At 38.8% G+C, this 25,431-nt stretch overlaps 1 protein-coding gene across 6 annotated transcripts in view; it reads right to left on the reverse strand.

Annotated features, from left to right (window-relative positions):
• Nucleotides 1–25,431, reverse strand: part of PAK5 (p21 (RAC1) activated kinase 5) — a 318,922-nt gene that overhangs the window by 158,627 nt on the left and 134,864 nt on the right. For all 6 annotated transcript variants that reach the window (XM_045445306.1, XM_045445303.1, XM_045445304.1 and 3 more), the window contains one exon: nt 6,479–6,626. The gene's annotated coding sequence lies outside the window, so the exon portion shown is untranslated. The remainder of the gene's footprint in view (nt 1–6,478; nt 6,627–25,431) is intronic.

Below are 25,431 nucleotides of genomic sequence, written 5' to 3' on the forward strand. Positions count from 1 at the left end.
AGGTGACCGCTTATGCCAATTTGTCTGAGACTGTCCTGGTTTTAGCACTGAAAATCCCGTATCCTGGGAAAGCACCCAGTTCCAGGCAACCTGGGATAGTTGGTTTCCTATATATCATGTATTCTATCATGCTATCTATGCAGATAGCCTTGAAAAACTTGCACACACACTAGGAGACATATAAAAAATTATTATAGTATCATTTCTTCTAGTGCAAAATGCAGAATAAACAGAAGAATAAATTGTGATATATTTATAGGATGTAATATTACTTAGCTGTGAAAACGAGCTACAGTTACATGTAACAACATGGATGAATCTTAGAAATATTCAACGCAATGAACCTATCTTTAGACTATGAGTACAAAATCATTATAAAGCTCAAAAGGAAGCAAAAATTAGTAACATATTAAACAGGAATATATTCATGTTTGGGCCAATTTTTTAAGCCAAAACAATGGTAAATGGTTTATGCAAATTCAGGACAGTGCTTCCCAAGGAAAAATTACTAATTAGTAGGTCCCCACAGAGTGTTCGTGGGATTCCGTATCTTTGCTGTCAGCTTTAACTATATCATTTGTTGTTTATTTTACTTTTTAAAAAATTAATCCTTATCTTAGTTTTTAGAAATAGGTAGCTAACAATCACCAACATATTGGCAAGACAACAATGAATCAAATACATTCCACAAACCAAAAAGGGTGGGTATTTTGGCCCTGGAATCCCCATTCAAGGGTCTGACCAGCATTTATTTCCGTAGCCTAGTTCCCATCCTGCCTCCAAGAAGCTGGTGATGCTATCTAATATCAGCCTGTTAAGGCTCACACTAAAATTTGCTGCACCTGGTGGCTTGGATGAGCACCACACTAAAACACAGGCCCAGAGGAAAAACAAAAGTCACTCGGGAAAATTATAGAATAAGGCTTCTATTTAATTTACACAATTCAGTCTCAAAGTGAAAAATCCATGAACTGAAAATTACCATTTCACACACACATCCCAATGGAACCATACATGGAAAAATCTCTTTATAAATACATCCCTGATGTCAATGGGGCCCAGCTGGCTCACAGAAACCTACCCCAGAAACCTGTCCTTGTGAGAGTCTGGAGCCTTGGTATTTCAGTTTAGGACCATAATCCCAAAATCATTTATTTCAGGCATACTTTATTCTGTGGGTTTCCACAAAAACCCACTGACCATGCTTAGCATGCTGTGGAAGGTGCATGTCAGAAAGAGTTTCTATCATGTAATCTACATCATTGCATTACCTCCCTGAAGCCACAAGATACATACACTGAGTCACATGCATTCATGCCTATTCTCAACCTCATCTTTTTCTCCAAGCATCCACCAAGGTATTTCCTTCCTCCCTCCCTCCTTTTTTGAAATAAATATCAATCCTACAGATCATTTCCTAAGAGAAAATCTTATAATTTTGTTAACCATATTGCTACAGCAATCTGGGTATCCACCCATCCATCCACTTATTAACCTTTGCTCCTCTTCCCATTTACTTAACATTTTTTTCTTAAACATATTATTCTTCCTGCAACTCAATTTTTATTTTCTAAATTTGGGTACACTTACATACTTCTAACCTTAATGCTGCTCTCTCTCATGGTGCTTGCTTCCTTCCCAGAGCTATATGCCTTCATTATGGGGCTCTGGGTGTCTTTGAACACCTGCTATCCTCCTTGCCTTCAATTCACTTCTTACTTTATTTGGCTGGGGAACACCTAGTCACCCTGTAAGCTTTAATCCAGATGTTTCTCTTCTTGGTAGATCTACCACCCCCCACCCCCCACTTCCTGTGTCAATGCCCTTTTGCCATGTGACCTTGAAGCTCCTCTTACCAAGAGGTAGAGTCTATTTTTACATCTGGGCTGGTCCTGTGATTTAATTTGGTCTATATGATGCAGCAGAAGTGACTGTTCTGAGCTGAGGCCTCAAGAAGCCTTGCACACTTCATTCACTCTCAAACTTTCCTTAGCCACCATAGGAATAAGTCCAGGCTAACTGCTGGAGAACTGAGTTGATCCAGCTACAGTCAATCCATTACCAGATATGTGAGGGGAAGCTTCTTTGACTAGCCAACTTTCAGCCAATATGAGCTGCAGATGAATGAGTGGACGCACCTAAGATCAGCTAAACCTTGCCCACATCAGACCTTCTCAACCCACCCACAGATTCAGAGTCAATAATACATGCTTACTGTTTTCAGCCATAAGTTGTGGGGTTACTTCTTACGCAGCAAGAACTGATGCCCTCCTTAATAGCAGATAATACCCTTTCATTATAGCTCTTATTACACTACATGTTTTCTTGTCTTTCTCTTCCTGTTCTCCTTGACAACAAGGGCATTTTTTTTTGTATCACCAAATCTAAATAGCTCCTGCCAACTTTCAAATAAATGGGTGTCAGAAAAATAATTAATTAGTTAATTAAGAATTACATTAATGATGCCCAAGGGATGGTGTTGAAGGCAAACCAGAATCTGAACCCCAGATATATTTCCTATATGTCTTACTCCAGAGAATTTGGTTAAATTTGTTCAACCTTACTGCTCATCTTTTTTTTAAATTTTCTTTTAATGTTTATTTTTGAGACAGAGAGAGACAGAGCATGAACAGGGGAGGGGCAGAGAGAGAGGGAGACACAGAATCTGAAGCAGGCTCCAGGCTCTGAGCTGTCAGCACAGAGCCTGATGTGGGGCTCGAACTCACGGACTGTGAGATCATGACCTGAGCCAAGTCGGATGCTTAACAGACTGAGCCACCCAGGCACCCCATACATGCTCATCTTTAAATGGAAGACTAGCATAAATATATATGCTTCAGGACTGTAGTGATAAAATATATATTTCTCCTCCCCTGTACCCGGCACTGAGTGACTGTTCAACAAATAAGAATTAAATGATGAAATGCATGTAATGCATTTAATATAGTACATGGCTTAGTACTTGATAAATGACAGCTCTACTAATATTATTATGAGCATCACTGTTGTCACTTCTTATATAGAAACTGTCAGGGCTCCATCCATATCCTCTTGGAATTCATCATTTCTGTGCATGCTGATCTGATGGTGGCCTCCAACGGGCAAACACCTGAGATTCTTTGCCTGAGGCTTCCTCGGGCTGCTGGAGTCCCTTTGGCCCACATCTATGGCAGGCCACAGTGGCCAGGGAGTTCCATTCAGGGGAGCAATCTTCCATCAAGGCAGATGGCAGAAGGTGCTATATGTCCTGATTCCCTTGCCCTTGATTAGGATAAACCCAAGGTTTGTCCTATACTATATCCCAGAATTGCCTAACGGGATCACCCTCCTCTTGGTCACAGTAATTATAATGTTCTTTTCCTGTTTTCCTTCTCTTCCCCATCTCACATCCCCACTTTCCTACAAAGGTATACTGGCATCACCTTCCAAATAAATACCAGTATCCATTTTTTGTCTATTTGATTCCAGGGAAATCAACCTAAATCAACTACTATTCTTTCTGTTTTATTTCATCTTTATTGATTTAGAATATAATTACTTTTTCCATGAAACTCTGACTTGCATTTGAAAGCCTACCCTTTTAATGATCTCCCCTGCTAATCTAGTCCAGTGGATGACCAATCACAGAATGAGTATACCCTTAGGTAAAACCTAAAAACATTTATGTTTTCTTGGGTGTTTTCGTCATGGTCCAATTCTCTGAGTACATGAGGATAGGGTTAACTTTCAATTGATCTTGGGTGGTTCTGTGCTTATGTTGAAGGGTACCTGGAACCATGGTATTGATTCTTGCCCAAGACAGAAGTGAAATGTAATAGCTAGTGATTTATAACGTGTGGTTAGAAGTCCGAAACTCCCCCAAAGGCATATGGTACCAGCCTGTCTATGCTGTTTACTGAAACTGTATGGATTGACGGTTTACACCTGTTTACCTGTTCACAAAGCCTGCTTTTAGCTTCCTGAGCTGTGGGGTCTAAAATACTTCTCAGTAGGCTTGATCCTTGGCTCCTGAGACCAAGATATCACACTTGTATCTTGATGGTTCATGATCTGAAGACTAAGATGTGTGATGGAGTAAGGACTCAGAGCTGCACCTAGAAGTCTTGGTTTCTTCTAATGCTTGCTATGTTTTCTTTCTCCTGCTGTACCCTTTCCTTTGTTTCATTAGAGCCTTACATGTGTATACCTTGTGGAATCTCAACAATCTTTTCAATTACCTGACACTGTATAACTACTGTACTGGCCCTGTTTTCTGATAACCAAAGGCTTTTGAGAAGGGTTTGGGGTGGAGAAAGGAAGGGTTCCCACAGCACCCAATTTTAGAGCCACTTCACAGAGTTACTACTAGTACTGGAAAGCAGAACCCTGTACTTTGCCGAAGTGCTTACCATACTGTTTGAGTCACCCTGAAAATTCTTCTGAACACAGACTTTGAGGTTGGCCCATTCTCCAATAGTGGCTGTTGGCTTCTTGAAATCTTAGACCTATCCACCAAGGTCATTGCACAATTCCTATCCTCTCTTCCCCTCCTCTGTGACTTTGCTTATGGTTACTCACTCCAAGACATAGAGCCCTCACAATCCATTAGGTTGTCTAGTGAACACTGCTTAAATCCACATATTCTTGTCTTTGTGGAACACCAAGGTCAAGTTGTATTTTAGTTTTTGCTTCAATATTCCATTTAGGAGTAATCCAGTATGGAAGTTATACTCTTGAAGTCATGCTTGAGTGACTCAAGCCACTAGTCCTTAAAAAATGCATAGGTTTCTTATCTAGAAGGACACTCATCACACAGGCAACCTCTACGTGATGGGAGTAACAATGTTATGAGAAGTCAGAAACCCTGCTGGAAGCAGGAGAGAAGTTGCACAAGCATCTGGAAGGCTCACAACTCCAAGTGTTATGAGATAACCTGCCTAGAACTTGAGCTTTCAGGGCGGAACTGTATTTCTTTCTCACAACTTGACATCAGCCCCCTCTAAGTTCAGAAGCACACCACAAACATACACATCATATGCTGCTCTTTGTTAATGTGAAAAAAAAACCATTTGACTGTTATATATTAAAACACAAATGAACAACATACTCTTAATATGGAACTTAGAATTATGTCCGGGGATTCATAAATAACATTGGCGATCATCTAATTTAATCTAGCTGAAGCAGACCCCAAATATATTTTAAATCCATTTATCCCCAATGCCATATCCCTAAACCAATTCATCATCATCTCTTGCCTAGGTGACGGCACCCTGTTTTCCACTGTCACTGAGCCCCCACCCCTTAGCTAAATATACTAGAAAGGCCTTTTAAAACTATAATATAAGCTCGCTTCTCTGCTAGTTAACTCTCCAATAACTTCTACCTCCACTGGAGTTAAATCCAGGCAACTTTCTATATCTAAAACGTTCTCCAACTTCATCTCCTACCTCATGTTTCTCCAAATCCCTTCTCCAAGCGATTTAGGTCTGCTTTCTGAGCCTCAAACACATATGTCCAGATCCTGGTTCATGGCACTGAAAGGTTTTCTCTCCAAACCTTCACTCACCTGGCTCTTTCCCATCATTCTACTCTCAAGCCAAGATTCTCTGAGTGGTCTTCTCTGACAATGAAACTAAAGTAGCCCCTCAATCACCCTGCATCTCACTCACTACCCTATTCACCATGTTTGCAGACATGATTAACAGCTGTTGGTTTCCTGTGCATTTACTTACTTATCTCCTCCAGCCAAAATGTCAGTTCCTTCAAGGCCATACCCTTATGTTTTCTGTTTACTACCACATTCCTTGTGTCTAGAAAAGTTTGCAGATATATAGAAGCCACCCAATGGATATTAGTTTAATAAACATTCTCCTCTGCTTTTTTTTTTTTTACCATTCCATATTTTTACTGAAATGCACTTGACATAGAACATTAATCGCAGGTGTACCACACAATTTGGTATTTGTATCTACTGCAAAATGATCCCTGCAATAAGTCTAGTTAACATCCCTCACCCCCACAGTTATAATTTTTTTTCTTGTGATGGGAACTTTTAATATCTACTCTGTTAGCAACTTTCAAATATACAATACAGTATTGTTAACTATGGTCACCATGCTGCACATTACATCCCCATAACTTACTGGCTTATTTTGGAAGTTTGTACCTCTTGACCACCTTCACCATTTCACTGACTGTCCACCCACTTCCTCACCTCTAGCAACCAGCAATGTGTTCTCTGTAACTTTTAGTTCAGATTTAAACAAAATTTTTGTAGATTCCACATATAAGTGAGATCGTGTGGTATTTGTCTTTCTCCATATGACTTATTTTACTTAGCATAATGTTCTCAAGGTCCACCCACATTGTCTCAAATGGCAAGACTTCCCTTTTTATGGCTGAATAGTATTCTGTTGTGTGTATGTATGTGTGAGTGTATAAATGATTTAAAATAAAATTTAAAAATGCAAAATCGTACCACAATTCATTCCCCTACCTTTTTATGATGGCTGTGGATGAATCAGATTCCAGAGAAGTTTCGCTATTTCTGTTCTGCAACTTTTTGTTGGATTTCTTCAGTGTTCTTCATTTTTCTTCAGTGTTCATTTTGGCAAGAGGTGGAAGCATTTTGCCACAGTGTATTTCTGTAACAACATGGTACCAACATGCGTCAGGAACCCACCAACATTATGCTCTGTTTAAAAATAAACACACACCTCACTTACTTCACATTTCCCTACATGCTGCACATCCTTTCTCTACTGTTTCAATCATTTCTGAGGCATGCGGCCGCTGACCTGTTATTCCCTGGACCCACCGGGCAGTGTCAGACTCCCCCTTAGCACCTCTCCTGCATCTGTCATAGCACTTTTTCAAATCGGTCCCCTGTGAGTCCAGCTCTCCAACAGATGGTGAGCCCAACGGAGGCTGGAACTGTTCCCATGGTCCCTGAATCTCTGGGATTGAGCCCACTAACTGGTAATTGCACATGTTTAGTGCAGAGATCCTCATTATCTGCAGCAGTCACATTCTATAAGGTAGCCACAAACACCAGGTTAGTGAATGCTGACCCACTGCTCCTCCGGGATATCCAAGACTAGGTTTCTCCAAGTCTCTGACGCTAACGTGCTCGTCTCTGCTCACCAATCAACCGATACATAACCTTGTTTGATAGTTTCAGGTGTGTTTCTGTTTAAAGACAAATTTCATATATATTGTTGATTCATCAATGGTCAACTTAGCCAATAGCACCAGAACTCATGTCTGAATGAAGACAACTGAAGACATATTATTTTTTCCATACAGCACATCACACTGAGGAGTACTAGACAGCACTTTAGCACTATGCTGGGGGGGCCGTTTCACACAGCAAAACCACCAACAAAAGCACAGAATTGCCAAAACATGTGAGATGGTGAAGTTGCAAATACAAAATCTATGAATAATGAAGACTATGTACACACTGGCTAATTCAAAGTTATATGTATATCTGTAAGTTCCTAGTCTTGCTTATGGTCCAGCACAGCACTGCCACTGAAATAATAAACACTAATGGTAAGATACAAAGGAACTAAATACAGATTTCATAAGCTTCATGAAAGATCCAAAAATTGAAAGCAGTTATTCTCTCCTATCCTATTAAAAAGACAAATTCCAGGTCCTAGTTCTTTTCTTCTTCCTGATATTAATCACTGCTCATCTAATTTTCAGACAAGTCCAAAGAAAACGTCCCTGAAAATAATTATAGGTTGACAGTCTACCCTATCCATTATGGGACAACCCAAACTGTTTCCAGAAGATGGCTCCATTTTTCTCCTTGAATAGTAAGAAATACCTGCTTTTATTTCATTACATGCATCAGTTAACTGTAGGTACACAATGTACACACTTAGTATGCTTGTATTTTCTGTAAAAATGCCAGTACTTTATGATCTAAAAAATGGAGGGAGCACACTTTAAGTATCTACTTTCCTGTGCATTCAAAAAAATGTTTAAGACTTCCTTAGGAATACAGATTTATGTTTTAAAGCTGTTGCAAGGATTTTCCAATTAAGTTTACTTCTTAATATTTAAAACTGGTTAAATTTAAACTTGATTTATTTGTAGTTCATGGAAAGCAATTTGTTGGTAAAATCATCATCTTAAAAGCATGCCCTATGTTTTAAACTACGATTGCTAAGATCAGAACTTCCTAAAAATGAATGTCTTGCATAGATAATGAAAAATCCTAGATAGTTCTGAAAGCTCAGTTGTTGCACGCTTTAATTTTTTTTAACATGCTTTTAATTTAGTTCAAAATCAGTTAAAATATAAGTAGACATAATTTCCTTTTAAAGTCTGGTGATTTTCTCTTCATATATTTCAGAGTAGCAAAAAAATAAGTCACCGTGTCAGGAAATGCAATTTCAAGCCTGATATAGCCATATGGGTCTGTCATATAACAGTAATATATTACAGAGAAATATCTTGATCCAGAAAAGTTAAGCAAAATAAATGCATGTTTTATTCCTTATTAGTACCATTATATTGCATTTTCTATATAATTAACCAATATGGTGGCTGTACGTTTATTTTGTAAGAATTGGCATGATTTTTAATTTTCTATTTATACTACAAATAACCAAGTTTAAAAAGTCAGATGCCATAAACTTAATATGTGCCTAGAGTATCACTAAAACTCTCCTCTCAAATTGTTTTTTCTTTAAACATGCAGCTACGAAACCTTTACCTATACATCTCTGTAGAGCCATATTGCCACTCGCTATTGACCTAGAAAAGGTACTCTGAATGCTCAGTAGACTATGTTCGGATAACAGCTATCCCACTCTGAACCTGCTGATAATGCACCTCTTACTATGAGGTACTGATGCCAATTAAATTTATTTGCAACCTTTGAAGAGGAAGGGCTTGACTTTGGAACCAACAGACTTGCTCCAGTGTGAACTAGCTGCACAGTTTGGGCCAATTCATCATTGCTCAAGTTTATTTATCATCTGACAAACGGAGATGGACACAATCTTCCGCAACACAGAGGGGTCCTCGGGGTAAAGTGAACATGTCCTATGTAAATTACCCAGCCAATCGTGAAGAGTAAAGAATGTTAGTTCTGGTTTTTAGGAAGTACAAAACCAACCCAAGTAGCATTTCGGACAACTAAATTTAGCTCTTAAAACCAAAAATCAGTGAATAATTTGCAAAAGAAACAAAGGAAAATTTAGAGTTTACCCACATTTTTTCTTACCAGCAAAATAAGCATCTCTATATGTGTCTGTTATAAAAATAGAGATCTACCCAAAGGAGAGTAACTAAGTTTTTATCCGTAAGTCTAAGCTAAGCCATTTTGTACATTTCATTTCCATGGATTCTCTGGTAAACTGGCCCCTCAATATTGGACTCCTTGACCATCAGATCAAATAAAAAAGCTTCACTACAAATGGCACCTGACTCAGAAATGGATATATTATTGAGCTCACTGGCCAATTACTAAAAAACTCTATTTTACGTAAAACATAAAAACAGAACAAAGATTTGCTATCAACTCTGTTAGTACAAATACTTCTAGCCCTGCACACGTTTTTCTTCTCTCATTCAAGAATAAGAGCACTTATGCAGATCATTTTAAGGTGGTTTAGACCCGGGGAGGAAATAGGCCCATCAGCCTTGCAATCTAACAATATTTGCTGCATTATTCACCCTTTTACCCACTTCTCCTGGTACCCAGAAATCTGAGTTTGTGAACTGCAGATTTTTTTTTCCTTCTTTCTCTCTCAAAGAGAAAAGGCTATGACCTTATCCTCATTAATAGTGAGTTCTGAGCAAATGAAGTCCAGCGGATTATGAAATCATGAAAGATGCTAAATACCATCAGGTCAAAGTCTTCCAACAACTCCAAGACATTGGGGTAAGAGGAGAAAAATAAATGGATTGTATGAAGAAAACCTGTAATTTATTTCTTAACCTTTTTTTGACTATGATAGAATCTTTCCAAAACAAATTAATATGGATCATCCTTCTTGAAAATATACCTTCATCACTGTGCCATTTTATAGCAGCCTTTTCTTTATGTCTACTTTATGATGTGGATAATTCTACACTTTCAACTGGATGTAGCACTCCTCATCCAATTGGAAAACTCTAGATACACAAAAGGATCTCATTACTGGGTTTGACAGTGCAAAAGCCAAGCAGAAAACAAGCTGGCAGAGACAGTTTAATATAAACCTCCTCTGAGACTTGAAAACAACATTAAATTTGTTTTCTGCTCCTCATCTGCCCCTTTGTGATCTTTGTCTCTCTATATAATAAAATATTTATACCAGAGCTCAGCAGCCCTTCCTCTTTCTTCACTGTTGGAATAAGGTGTGTTCTGTTCCCTGGGAGCAAACAAACAGAAACACTAAAAATCTGAATACATAACTCTGGGGGAGAAGAGAACCCCATACACTGAAAAACAGATTTTCTTTCATTCAAAGCAAGGTAACTGACATAGGGAACTGCATTTTTGCAGTAATTATTTATGCACCTGTCAAGTGTGCCAAATCCTCTCTAGGGAAACTTCTAGGGGGCCTATAGAACTATTTGCTGTCGTTGGATTTCCTCTAATGTGGATGGAACACTATTTTGGTTTTTCTTCTCAGGGAATAATGAACCTCGATTTTCTAAAACCAATCTCATCTCTTCCTGCAGGAAAATATCCTGTTCAAAAGTCTGGCCTCTATGAAACCTTTCCCCTGAGACGATGGAAGCTTTGAGCTTTACAGGACTAAACTGAACTGTAGGTGGTATTCTCATGTTAACGCTCCTTTCATTTGCAAGAGCAGTTTCCTTGTTGGCTTTTATTTTAGGAGTAACTATTCTTTAGGCTAAAATCTGAGTAAACAATTAAGTTTGGATATGTTAGTTTTCCAGTTGAATAGAAAAGGCACTTTGAATTTTTATTTGGGAGATACCCCAAGTTCTAGCTCCTCTGATAAGTACTTGCTTTTCAAGCTTGATTGACTAAATCATTCTGTATCAGGGCTGCCTTATCTCAAATGACTGGTAATGCCACACACACACTTACACATCTTTGAGACGGTTAAATGCAATGCTGTAGGTGTAAGACCTTTAGATACTCTGAAGTATCTATACAACATTAGAAGAGTTATTTTAATTCCTATGTGTTTCAGTTATATAAACATTAACCTGATACAGAAAAGATAACAGCTCAAAATTTGGTGATAACATCTCTGAAATATGAGGATTCTCTAACTTCCACCTCCACAGATCTGCACCTGGCCAAGCTGATGCTCCTGAGCTTAGATTTTCTGAGATAATGAAATGGGGGCGATAGTGGGGTATATATAGAGAGAGACAGAGAGAATGGGCCACCATGGAGGCAGTTTTTATAACCACTCCTCTAAGGCAGGGGTTCTTTTTTATTATTTATTTTTATTTTTGAGAGAGAGAGTAAGAGAGAGAGGTAGAATGCTAGTGGGTATGAGGGGTGGGTAGAGAGAGAGAGAGAGAGAATCCGGAGCAAGCTCCACTCTCACCATGGAGCCTGACACAGGGCTCGATCCCATGACCCTGGGATCATGACCTGAGCCAAAATCAAGTCAGACACCCAACTGACTGAGCCACCCAGGCTCCCTAAAGTAGGGGTTCTTAACCGGGGGTCTTCATTTCAAGCCCCTAGGATCATTTAGATAGGATTTACGGGTTTCATGAATTGAGATAAGAAACTACCTATTTTCATTAGCCTTTAACAGGCAACAAAACCCAGGAATATTCTAAGGGTCTGTGATTGAGAAACATAAACCTTTTCATACCACATTACGATTGTTGCAGACACCATGAAACATCATTTGCATTCATCACTACTCTAAACATACACCACTTATTAGGTCTGCCATTGGATATTGTATTTCAAAATCAAGTAACACATATCACCATAACACAAATTTATTTTTGTGTTTTATGTTTTGTGTTATTTTATTTTTTTTGTGTTTTGTGTTATTATATATTTTTATTTAGTTTATTTTTGTGTTATTTTAGGTTTTGTAAACTTTATGTCAACATAATTGGTTTCCTTTATAACCCTAGGTATTTCATTTAATGCATTTTAAAACATCATGTTGTCACTGTGGTAACCTAGCAATTCCATTCCTATCTACCCAAAAGAACTAAAAACCAATACTCAAGTTCTGGTACAGGAATGTTTATAGCAGCATTATTCACAGTAGCCCCAAAATGGAAACAACCCAAATATCCATCAACAAATGAAAAGATAAATAGAATGTGGTATTTCTATACAACAAAGTATTATTCAGGCATAAAAATGAAGTACTGATACATACTACAGCGTGGACAGAACCTCAAATATGCTAAGAGAAAGAAATCAGACACAGTCACATGTGGTAGGATTCCACTTATATGAAATATCCAGAGCAGATAAATCCATAGAAGGAGAAAGAGTGATGGTTACCAGGGCCATGGGGCTCAGGGTTATGAGGAAGACTGCTTTCGAATGGTGGAAAGGTTTTGGAACTAGATGGAAGCCGTGGCTGCATCATGTTACAAATGTATTAAATGCCAGTGAGTTGTTTACTTTAAAATGGTTAATTTTATGTCACATGAACTTCATCTTGATAAGTAAAACCAAACAAGGTGCTCAAAATTGGCTTCCAGCCTTTCTGGGACTGCCAAAGAAGTCCACGGCACAGCAAACAGATAAAATCCCTGATTTAAAGGTTCCCACAGCCTCCTCTTCCTTTGGTCCAACTGAAGATGCTAGGCTTATTCCACAGTTATGCAAAGTTCCCTAGCATACCAGAGCACCGGAGGCCTGAAGTTCAAGTTAGCAGGAAACAAGGACGTAACCAATGAGCACTACACTTGCTGTTAAGTCCTGTCTGCCACTATGTTTCTAATATAGACTTACAGGTATATTCCAGGAAACAGAGAATGATCAAAAAATTTTCAGGTAAAGATAGCGATTAGCTACCACAACAAACTACACATTTTAAACGAGCAGAAGCTCGTGGACATTACTTTGGCAGTAGGACGGTTTTCCCATGCTGTCGGTTCTCCTGTGTACCATCGACTCTTTCAGGAATATCTTCATGCCAGGTATGATGCTCCTAGAACTTTATTGCACTTCCCTTAGGTTGTGTTTTTCATTCAACAAATACACATCCACCAGTAACATATGTTACAAAGAAAGAAAAAAAACTGGGCAGGAATGAGAATGACAGCAAGTTACTAGAAAAAGAGATCAAGAAAGAGACTCCCAAGAGGTGGCATTTGAACAGAAACTTGAATATAGTATTTGATACTCATTTCCTCTGTATTACTCGAATGAGCATTAATGAGTATCAAACAGTGAGGTGAACAGTATTCTAGGCTATGGGGATAACATGTGCAAATGTCCTGAGGTCATGAATGTTCATGGAACAACATTGAAGGCCCATGAGGAACACTGGAACCAGGGAAAAAATGGAATAAAAATAAAGCAATGCCAAGTAGCCACTAACCAGACTGTGGATGGCCTTAGAGATCATGGGTAACATTTTGGATTTTATTGTAAATCTGATGGGGAAGCCATTGGAGAGCTTTGAGCAGAAAGTGGTGTGATCTAATTTACATTTTAAAACTATTCATTGGGGATCCTGGGTGGCTCAGTCAGTTAAGCGTCCAACTTTGGTTCAGGTCATGATCTCACGGTTCATGAGTTCGAGCCCCGTGTTGGGCTCTGTGCTGATGGCTCAGAGCCTGAAGCCTGCTTTGGATTCTGTCTCCATCTCTCTCTGCCTGCCCCCCCCTTCCTCCCTCCCTCTCTCTCTCTCTCAAAAAATGAATAAACATTAAAAAATAATTTTTAAAACTGTTAATAGATGTGGTAGAAACACAGCAGGTGGGCAAGGGTGAAAACACTAGTTAACAGGCTATTTAGCAGCACAAACAAAAACCATTAGCAACTTGTACCAGGGGCGGGAGTAGTGGAGACAGATGACTCTTTGATGGGTTGGCTATGGTGCAAGAAAAGGAACTCCAGCCTGAGCAGGGTGGACAGGAATGTCACTTACTGAGCTGGGAGGCAACTGGAGAGGAGCAGCTGTAAGTGGAACTATTGTCCATTTGGGCTGCTATAACAAAATATAACAGCCCGGATAGTTTAGAAACAACAGAAATTTATTTGTCACAGTCTAGAGGCCGTAAGCTAGAAGTCTGAGATCAGGATGGGAGCACAGCTGGGTGATGGTTCTCTTCTGGGTTGAGTTTTCACTGGTAGAAGGGGCTAGGAGCTCAGTGGTATCTCTTTTATAAGCACACTAAACCCATTCATGAGGGCTCCACCCTCACAACCTAATCACCTTCCCAAAGCCCCACAAATTTTAACGCATGTCCTGTGTGTTGGACACAAACATTCAGACTGTAGCAAGTGTGTTGGTCAAGAAAATCAAGGGTTCAGTTTAGAACATAATAGATTCATTGCAAACGGTGGCCCAAATTCTTTGTCTTCCACTGTATCCATGCTTTTCAGCAGGTAACTCTTGAGGCCCCTCCCTCCCTGACTCTAGGTTTAGCTATGTGACTTGATTTGACCAATGAGACATTAGCAGCTTCCCTGTATTTTCAATTACTTGCACATTTGTGACTTTTCTGGCATGTCTGACATTACCATAAAAATGTGTCCAGGATAGCTGATGTAGAGATAGGGAAAGAAACATGGCCCTGATCACCCTAGCCAAAACCACCCTACACAGGTAAATAGCCACCTGACAAATAGGCACAAGCCCAGTCAACTACTAGCAGGACCATCAGGTCATCCTACAGTTGACCCGAGATGTACAAGCAAGCCTGGCTTGGATTAGCTGAACCCTGCAGAGTTGTGAACTTAATAGATGTATGATTGTGTGGCTGGTTGTTTCACAGCATTTTCATGATGATATAAGACTGACACAGGATGTTTCCTCTTCACCCATACATGAGAACTGCAGTGGCGGCCCATCCCAGCCAGTCCGAAGAGTCTGTGTGTGACAGAATCCTGTTCTAACATTCTAAGCTGCTGTGTTACAAACAGAATGCCATAGGAAATTAGTAACCAAACCTGAATCATAAATAACGAATGAACCACAAATTCCAGGCTCCCTCACTTGTAGAAGCCCATTCTAAGAAAGGCCCAGCCTGGGTGACTGCAATTAAGTTTTTTAAAAATCTGTAGTTTAGGAAAGTTTATTAAGATTTTTAATACTGCAGTATATTTTAAGGATTATTGTTAAATTCAAGAAACTTCTCTCAAGTGTAAGATTTTAGGGCATTTCAGGACTTCTTTGGATTGCCAACATTCAACTATTAATTTGTCATCAATATCCTCAATGACTTGGCTTCTAATACCATTCTGCACAAGAAGGAACAGAGACAAATATATCATGAAGCCAAAGGCTCAAGGCCATTCACTTGTTTATGGACATCAAGACCCTGAGAAGGACCCTAGCAATATGTTCATATGGTCCTATTTTCACAAATCAGGCAAAGTAAGATATTTTAACAGCAACTGGTTAAGACAGCTGTCTCTTTACATTCCAACTTCCTACATCACACTTCTCTATGTGTTGCGTGGAGTTGGGGTGGTGATGGTTATTTTGGGGCTCTAGCTAAGGGGGAACTTGAGCTGAGGATGCATTTGATTTGTAATTAGCGGGCTCTATTTATGTGTTTTGCAGTAAATTTCCACTATGTTTCAGTATTGGTGGTCCTCTCAATGCAGCAATGACTTCCAGGAATTCTCCAACACCTCCCTGTACTGACTGACCTGGCATCACAGCACAGAGATGCAGGACTTGTGAGCACATTGCAACGTAAGTGTGCCCAGCAGCTCTGGAGGCAGGTGCATGGAGGAAGTCTGCCTTTTATAAAGCTTCTTAAGTCACGCAACATGGGTACAATACTTCATATGCTAAAATGTGTTCCAAGGGCTCACGAAATTTTTGTTTAGAAACTTGATGTTTGAACATACCATCTAACTGCAATATGGTAAGCTGTTTTCAAGGTATCATTAAAACAAGTGAAACATTAAATCTCCCTGCTTTGATCATATAAGAAAGATACCTTTTAATGTCATCACTGTATTTATTAAAGAATGGAGGAAAACCTAAGAAAAAATTGAGAATATGAGACAAACAATTAAAATAATGAACCAATAACAATTATTCTGAAGCCTCTGGTACCAAGAAATTTTCAAACCACACCCAAAGCATTTATTAGGAGGGAAATTGTCAATCAAAGTAACAGATTGGTTCTTGTTTGATAATTCAACTAATAAAGAGTGAATCGTATGAACACCGGAAAATATTTAAATTCTTCCTGATTTGACACAAATGAAGTATGTGAAGATAACACAGAACTCATCACAGTCATAACAAGGAAGACATTGATGAATTGATGAGTAAGTGGTGATGCAGGGCATTGAAGAATATTAAGATTAGTCATCGTGCAAGCAAACTTCAAATGCACTGAAATCTTAGGCCTCCTGTATTCAAAACATGTGATAGAGCTTTTCTAAAATCTGGTAATTTTAAAAAAATATTACATGTTGGGGCACCTGGGTGGCTCAGTCGGTTGAGCATCTGACTCTTTATTTCAGCTCAGGTCATGATCTCATGGTTTGTGAGATGGAGACCTACTATTAGCATGGAGCCTGCTTGAGATTCTCTCTCTCCTTCTCTCTTCCCTTACCCCCCTCTCCCTCAAAATAAACAAACATTTTTTAAAAGAAGTTTACAGGTCATTTCTGATAAGCCATAATGCCAAAATACACTTTTCTAAATATGGGTAAAAAAATAAATTTCGATCAGACATCTTAACAGAAAGGCTGCATTATATTTCCATTTGCTCTATAAAAAAAAGTTTCAAAACAATTTTTATATGTAAAGGTAAAGAGATAATCCAGGCATTTTCAGCCAAAATGTATATGGGTCAAGGTATTACTGGGGTGGAGTGGGCAGGCTATTAATAAAAGTATACTGCTTTTCTGATTTTGTGATGGTTCCACTGTTACCTCTTTAGCTTTGTAATTTGTCATGAATATTTTACTCTAAATATTCACATTCCTACTTAATTTTGTATCTCTGGACACACCTTTGAAACTCATGGATCTTTAGGTTTATGGATCTTGTTTGCTGGGCCATTGGCTACTTTTTCCTCAGTATGATTACTCAAAGTTTAAATTTAAAAAGTTAACTAAAATGTATGTACAAAGCATGACTACCAGTTCAATCAAATTAGAAATGTCACAGTCCAAAAGCAGCAGCTTGGGTAACCTTGTCTGTCTCTGTGATGGCTACACACCGCAATTCCACTTCTGGAGTTCATCTTCAGCTGGCCGTGTGTGTCAATAAATTGAAATCCTGATAAGGGTAACTAATTCTAAGTGAAACTGAAATTAATCAAATTCATGACAAAATGGAGCATAGGAATTTTTTTTAAGAAAAACATGAATAGAACTTTGATTATATGTCCGAAAGGAAAAAGAGCATAAGGATTTTCGATATTTGGTTACGGTGGTATCTGCCACATAGTAAACAGTTACCATTTCTCCACACTTTGTAATTAGTAACCATCTTGTTTTGGGGGGTGGGGAGAGATGCTTTGTGACTAGGCAAATATCCTGTTCTCCACAAACTTCATCCCATTAACTTTAGCATCCATCAGTGGATTGTGCCTGCAACAATTATTACTATGGTATTTGCCTAATGGTAATTTTCTTTCTACTCTTCCATCGGAATTTATTTAATTCCATATATTTAATTGGAATTCTTCCCTAAAGGAGAACTGTCCCTTCACTCCATGTATATATTCAATTACTTATTTATATCTGCAGGTACTTGGGGATTTTTTTTTCCTACAGGTATAACACTCTCATATATTTAGTTGTTCAACTACCCCAATTTTGTTCATTTATAACCCTGACAGGTTGGTTCATGTGGGCTGTTGATATGCTCTTGTTCCATTTAGGGTGTTACCTTACTTTTCGACAACACAAATATTCTGGGTAGTTCTCTTACCCTTCCTGGAATCAATCACTTTTGCAAAGAGCCCTCATTCCTTTTATTGGAGAATAGTGTTTAGAAATCAAGATCTTGGTGCTAAGGATGCTCTTTGCTCCTGAGGTGTCACTGACTTTAAGCTCTTTCAGTGGACAGAGCTACAAAATCTATGTATGTGTACTAACCCAGGCATATACACACACCTGCATGCATGCATACTTCAATCTAATCATGAGAAGCCATCAGAGGAATCCAACTTGAAAAACATTCTAAAAAATAATTGGCTACTATATACTTCAAGTGTCAAGCTCATGAAAGGAAAGAATGAATAACTGTCTATGCTTGGAGGAGACTAAGGAGACATGATAATTTAACATAATTTGGGATCTTGGATTGTAGAAAAAGGATATGAATGGGAAAAGCGATGAAATCAAATAAGGTTTACAGTTTAGTTTATAGCAGAAGTTGGCAAATTATAGGCCATGAGCCAAATGTGCTCTGCCACCTGTTCTTGTAAATAAAGTTTTATTGGAACACAGATACAATATGTTCACACACTGTTTTTAAGCTACAATGGCACAGTTAAGTAGTAGTGGCAGATACCTAAGATTATTACTATCTGGCCCTGTACAGAAAAAGCTTGCTAACTCCTGGCTTATAGTTTTGCACCATTTTTTAATTCCTACGTTTGGTAATTGTACTACAGTTATGTAAAATGTTAACATTAGGGATGAAGAGCATACAGAAGCTCTTTGTATTATCTTTGCAACATCTCTCTGGATCTAAAATTTCAAAATAAAAATTTTAAAGTATTCAAATTAAGTGCTGACATATAAAATTCAAGAAATTTCACCTAAAATCTCCACGTAGATTTTTTGGGGCGCCTGGGTGGCGCAGTCGGTTAAGCGTCCGACTTCAGCCAGCTCACGATCTCGCAGTCCGGGAGTTCGAGCCCCGCGTCGGGCTCTGGGCTGATGGCTCAGAGCCTGGAGCCTGTTTCTGATTCTGTGTCTCCCTCTCTCTGCCCCTCCCCCGTTCATGCTCTGTCTCTCTCTCTGTCCCAAAAATAAATAAATGTTGAAAAAAAAATTAAAAAAAAAATCTCTACGTAGATTTTTTGAAGCCAGAAAATTTCATAACATTGTCCAAAATCACAGTACAATGAACATCGGGACCTGTGGCTAATGTGTCAGATACTGCTGGTTATTGACTCACTATTGGCTTCCATAACATCAGAACCCTAATTTTGTTTGGCACAAGGTGTCAGTTAAAGACCTTATTTCCTAGTCTCTCTGAGAGCCAGGGATGGTCAATGATGCAGAAGCACAAGTGTTCCCATGAGACTTTGAGGAAAGCTCATTAGAATAGGGTATGAGCCATATTCTCCCTTCCCTCTTTCCACTGCGTCTTGTTTGGAAAATCGATGTGATGGCTCGGGTTTCACCCATTGTATTAGACCATGAGGTGAAAAGAGCAGTCATGCATCCACTTCAGGCAGAGCTGAAGAATGGAAGAAGCTTGTGGTAGATTTATTGTAGCCTAATTTTTCACGCATCCTTACATTCATACCCTTTGCCACATTTCTCATCAAGGAACAAAACCTGTTTCCCAACCCATTTTATCTGGGCTGGACTTTATGACCTGATTTGGTCAAGAGAATCCGGTAGTAGTGGCACAGTATCAGTTCTGAACCTAGACTTCAACAGGCCCTGAGAGATACTTTCTTAGAAACCTTCCCCTGATATGTGAAATACCCTGTGCTAGAGAATGGTGAGATGTCATGCAGGGTGGGACCCATGTGGTCCTAGCTGAGGACATCTAAAGTCAGGCCCCCAAATACAGGATGCACAGAACTACTTATTCAACCCAATGTTGACTGCAGATGCAAATGAAACCAGGACCAGAAAGTTCTCCCAGGTGTTGTGTAGACTTATAAGCAAGAATACATTCTTGCTTTATGACACTGAGTTCGGGAGAGTCTGCTATGTGGTGTTAGTGGCCTGACACAGAACATACATCTCTGATAACCATGAAGTTACTGCTGTGGCCTGAGACTTCTTGCGTGAGGTCATCTATGTTTTTTAAAGTAAACTCTACCCCAGTGTGGGGTCTGAACTCACCACCCCAAGATCCAGAGTTGCGTGCTCTACTAACTGAGCCAACCAGACGCCCTGATAAACCTAAGGTCACCTTTTATAAGACAAAAAAGCCATCTTGTCTAAACCACTTTTATGTCCAGTCTGTCTTTCCTGTCACCAAATAGAATTCCTGATACATAAAGGGCATGAGCTGTCTACTCTTCTACAATCCGCATTCCTCATGTGTCACCCATTTATGTCACATGCCTTGCCTCGATAGCACTCCAATGTGCGACTTCCACTCTAAAGCCACATTTTTGAAAAAGAGTTAGAAAGAGGATGTTTCAGTCTCACTTTGAACTATGAGGCTCACTTAACTTAGTGGATTTTTTTAAAGGAAGCATATTTGAGGATGGTTATATACTCTGTGTGAAACTCATACCACACCCCAAACCACCTGAGCTGGAGGACCATAGCTCAGGACAACAGTGGAAATACCCATGGGATATGAAAGAAATAACTGGAATGATGTTTTTTTAGAGTATTCAAAACCTACTAAACTTATGCCAGCCTCTGTCAACTGCTACTGGAGGTTCAATGAAATCCCTTTAGAGAGAAAACCTTTTTTTTTTTTTAAAGAACTGTATAAATGTAGAAAAAAAGTGAAAACTCAGGCTACCATTTCCTTTAACATACATACATACAATAATTCAAACAAATGCTAACCACATTGTCCTAATAGTCATAATAATGTACATGTATGATAATTAGCTATACATAAATTAGAACAGACTTAATGTAATGATTATTTAAAATATACAAGAAGTAGGGGCGCCTGAGTGGCTCAGTTGATTGAGCGTCCGACTTCGGCTCAGGTCACGGTCTCGTGGTCTGAGTTCTAGCCCCGTGTCGGGCTCTGTGCTGACAGGTCAGAGCCTGGAGCCTGTTTCGGATTCCGTGTCTCCCTCTCTCTCTGCCCCTCCCCTGCTCATGCCCTGTCTCTCTCTCTCTCTGTCAAAAATAAATAAACATTAAAAAAATTTTTTAATAAAAAAAAATATATACAAGAAGTGACAACCTATCAACTAAAACATAAGAGCAATTAATAGTTTATATTGCTAATGAAAAGTAGTACAATTCAATTTTATCATTTTATATTTACCATTTTAAAACTAAATGGCAGTTTCTATCAATAAAATTACCACAAAAAAAAGATGCTTCAATTTATAACTGGTATTCTGCTGTGTTTTCCAAAAAAAAAAAAATAAATAAGAGACACTTCTCTTTTGGAGACATCTACGTTTTAAAAAAAAATTATTTATTTACTTTAGAGAGAGAGAGAGAGAGAGAGAGAGAGAATGAATGATCGAGGGAGGGGCAGAGAGAGAGCGAGACAGAGAATCCCAAGCAGGCTCTACACCGTCAGTGCAGAGCTTGATGCAGGGCTTAATTCCATGAATTTGTGAGATCATGACCTGAGTCAAAACCAAAACTCAGACGCTTAACTTGACTGAGCCACCCAGGCACCCCTGGAGACCTCCACTTTTTTACATTAATTCAGTTACATGAGAAACTCAAGAATATCAAGCCCATGCTTTGAATTTAGGTATTTATCATTTCATTATTGATCACAAAAAAAGTAAACAGAAATAAAAATATGGGCATGCTCAAGAGTACCTTTGGCTCCAAAGATTTTTTGTAAAACATAAAAGCTCTTAAAATCTGAAAAAAGTATGATATGGGTGTGTTCTGATATGGTATGCTCTCTTGGAATGAACAGGTACATATATCCACACTAAACTGGAGGTGACAGGGGCGCCTGGGTGGCTCAGTCAGTTAAGCATCTGACTTCAGCTCAGGTCATGATCTCACGGTTCGTGGGTTCGAGCCCTGCATCGGGCTGTGTGCTGACAGCTCAGAGCCTGGAGCCTGCTTCGGAATCTCTGTCTCCCTCTCTCTCTGCTCCTCCCCCACTCCTGCTCTGTCTCTCTCTCAAAAATAAACATTAAAAAAAAATTAAACTGGAAGTGACAACAACCACTGGTAGCCCAAGCAAGTGATGGTATATTTCATTGAGCTCTTGATTGTTGAACTCATATTCTTGTCAGCTCGTTTTCTGTGCTAACCCTTTATCTAGTGTATAGAGACTCAGCCTCATCCAATGTGAAATGAGATGCAGGTATGTCAATGATTGATAGGAAATACTTCTTGAAAAAATACCTCAGAAGTACCTCTATGTGCTGCAACATATAGCCAGAAGCAATTCAAAGAGCTCCAGTGGACACTGACATAATGGCAGAGAACTTGGATACCATTTTGCCAAGTCCTGCAGTGTTTATTTACCAATAGATTTTGGTTGGACATGTCTTCTTGGGGAAGAAGTAGGCTCTAAAGCAGCACTGTCCAATAGAAATATAATGTGATCCACAAACGTGTGTCACAAATGTAATTTCACATTTCCATAATAGCTTCATTAAAAAAGTAAAAAAAAAAAAAAAAAAGAAACAGGTGAAATTAATTTTAATAAAGCATTTTCTTAAATATAGCCAAAACAGAATTTCAAAATGTATTAATAAATATTTTTTTTTAATTTTATTTATTTTGAGAGAGAGAACATGCACGAGTCGGGGAGAGGGGCAGAGGAGAGAAAGAGAAAATCCCAAGCAGGCTCCAAACTCAGCATGGACACGGCGCTCAATTCAGCCATGGACACTTAATTGAGCCATGCAGGTGGCCCAAAATAATTTTTTTCATTTATCTTTTACATAATCAGTCTTTGAAATCCAGTGTGTATTTTATGGTTACAGCACATCTCAATTTGGAGTAGCCACAACTGAAGTTCTCAGTAGTCACTGTGGTTCGTGGCTCCCATACTGGACACTGCAAGTCTAGAGTCCTCTGTGATTTAGTGTGATCATTTAAAAATCTAAGAAGTGACAGTAACTAGACAAGAAAACAATGAGATTTAAAATACAATGAGTAAATCAATTTTCCAAGAAGAATTTGGTAAAAATTATACTAGCATTTGAAAAATTGGCACCGGGGTGCCTGGGTGGCTCAGTCGGTTAAGCATCCGACTTTGGCTCAGGTCATGATCTCGCGGTCTGTGAGTTCGAGCCCTGCGTCGGGCTCTGTGCTGACAGCTCAGAGCCTGGAGCCTGCTTCAGATTCTGTGTCGTCCTGTCTCTCTGACCCTCTCCCATTCATGCTCTGTCTCTGTCTCAAAAATAAAAAAAATAAAAAATAAAAAGTTAAAAAAAATGAAAAATTGGCACCATCTAGCTAGATTCTTATTTTCATTTTTAAATACACCCACTTTAAAGTAAGTTCTTTGTGAATAGAGAAATTATTGGGACATTAAAGTATACCAAAATGAAACCCATTCAACTTTATTGAAATATACCAAGCAAATAATGAACCACTTTTATTTATATTCTGTAACACAGATAATAAAACATAATATAGGAGGCCTGAAGTGAATATAAAATGTCAAAACTAACAGCATAATCTTATAATCAGCCTCCAATCCAATTATTACTCTTTAGATCAAAATTTATCCACACTAAAAACTGACATGGGATTATTTTTTTCCAGAGTCAAATTAGTTCATTAGAATGACATATGCAACCAGTAGGTCAAATATAAGGTATAGAGGTCCAGTTGCATGTTAATAAGCTATAAAACCTCTAGGCAAAAATAGGTGCTGTGCAGAAAATGAAAAACTTCTAATTTTTTTTTTTTATGTAAAGACATTTATTTTTAAACAGCTTAAGTACTCAAACATCAATGAAACACTGCAAGCCTCCAAGCTGTCAAACTACGTGATAAGTCAGTAACAGTGTGTGCTTCTCAGGGCAGATTTTAATTGCATTTTGGTATATCGTGAAACAAACAGTTTGCACCAAATATAAATGGCAAAAGTTATACATTTAAAAAACTTTCCTTATCTACTGTTCATGTGTTCATTGTAGAAACAATGGAAAAACATAAAGGCACAAAATAGAAAAAAAAATCATTCAGAATCCTAGTACCTAAAACACTGCTGTTATTTTAGTCTATATTCTTCCATGTCTATACTATTATAATTATTACTGCCAGGTCTTGGTGATATAATATACTCATGTGGGCTCTCCTGTAGATATGAATCTCTTAACAGATCTCATAGTCCCACTTGGCACACAAGTACCCATACGCTGCCCTTCTACACAGCCATCTACTCAAAGGTTGTACAGCGTTCAGAAGCACTCTGATCTGGGGTTGATCTGTCAATGTCTTCTGTTCCTTTCCTCCAACTCCATCCCCCTCAACTATAGCCTGAACACCCACACAGTAAAACCTCAGCCTAAATACACTTTCTTCCAGGGGTGTCTGGGTGGCTCAGTCAGTTTAGCATATGTCTTTGGCTCAGGTCATGATCTCGCAGTTTGTGGGTTTGAGCCCCATGCCAGGCTCTGTGCTGACAGCTTGGAGCCTAGAGCCTGCTTCAGATTCTGTGTCTTTCTCTCTCTGCCCCTCCTCTGCTGATGCTCTATCTCTCAAAAATGAATAAAATGTTGGAAAAAAACCCCACACTTTCTTCAAGTTAGCTCAAAGATTTTTAGTGCTCTTAAGAAGAGATGGTGCTTCGTAGAAGCACAGACTATCAGTCCTGCTTGTTTAAAACTGTAAAACAGAATTTGGGAATAGACACCAACTTCTCTCTCTTGCTCACTAATAACATTGGTACTGGCTGATAAACATAACCTTTTGGCCATATTTTACTAAGCTTTACTTTGTGCCTGAAAGAACCTACTTTCTCACATGAATCTCTAGATTCAACAATAACATTTGCCAAGTGCTTTAAAGGGCAGACATTGGGTTTAGGCCCAGACAGTGAATTGTGGATGAAGCAGACATGATCCTTTGGCCTCACAGAAGTAATATTTTAGTAGAGAAAATAGTTTTCAATCAAGTCAGCAAATAAATACATAATTACCTACTGGGATCAGTGCTGCAAAGGAAATGGACATGAATGTGGACACAGAGAAGATGATATTGCCTACCTTAGTTTCTGACATAAAGACGTATTTGAAAGACTATCAAGAACCCAGGAAGTTTCCCAACCACTTCACCAACACTGACCTTTCTGCTCAGAAGCACAGCACTGTGCTAAAGAGACCCAAACAGAGCTATCTGCACTGACAGATACTATTGTATCTGGTTGTACACACTGGCCGTAGCAAATAATTTTTTAATCAATTACTAAGGTAAAGTCCTTTATATGGAGGTGGCTTTCCTTTAAAAAAAAAAAAAAAAGGAAATCCTTCCAAAGACTACCACAGAGAAAAAGGTGACTTTAGGAA

This window comes from Leopardus geoffroyi, chromosome A3 (assembly GCF_018350155.1).
Source record: "Leopardus geoffroyi isolate Oge1 chromosome A3, O.geoffroyi_Oge1_pat1.0, whole genome shotgun sequence".
NCBI classification, from domain to species: domain Eukaryota; kingdom Metazoa; phylum Chordata; class Mammalia; order Carnivora; family Felidae; genus Leopardus; species Leopardus geoffroyi.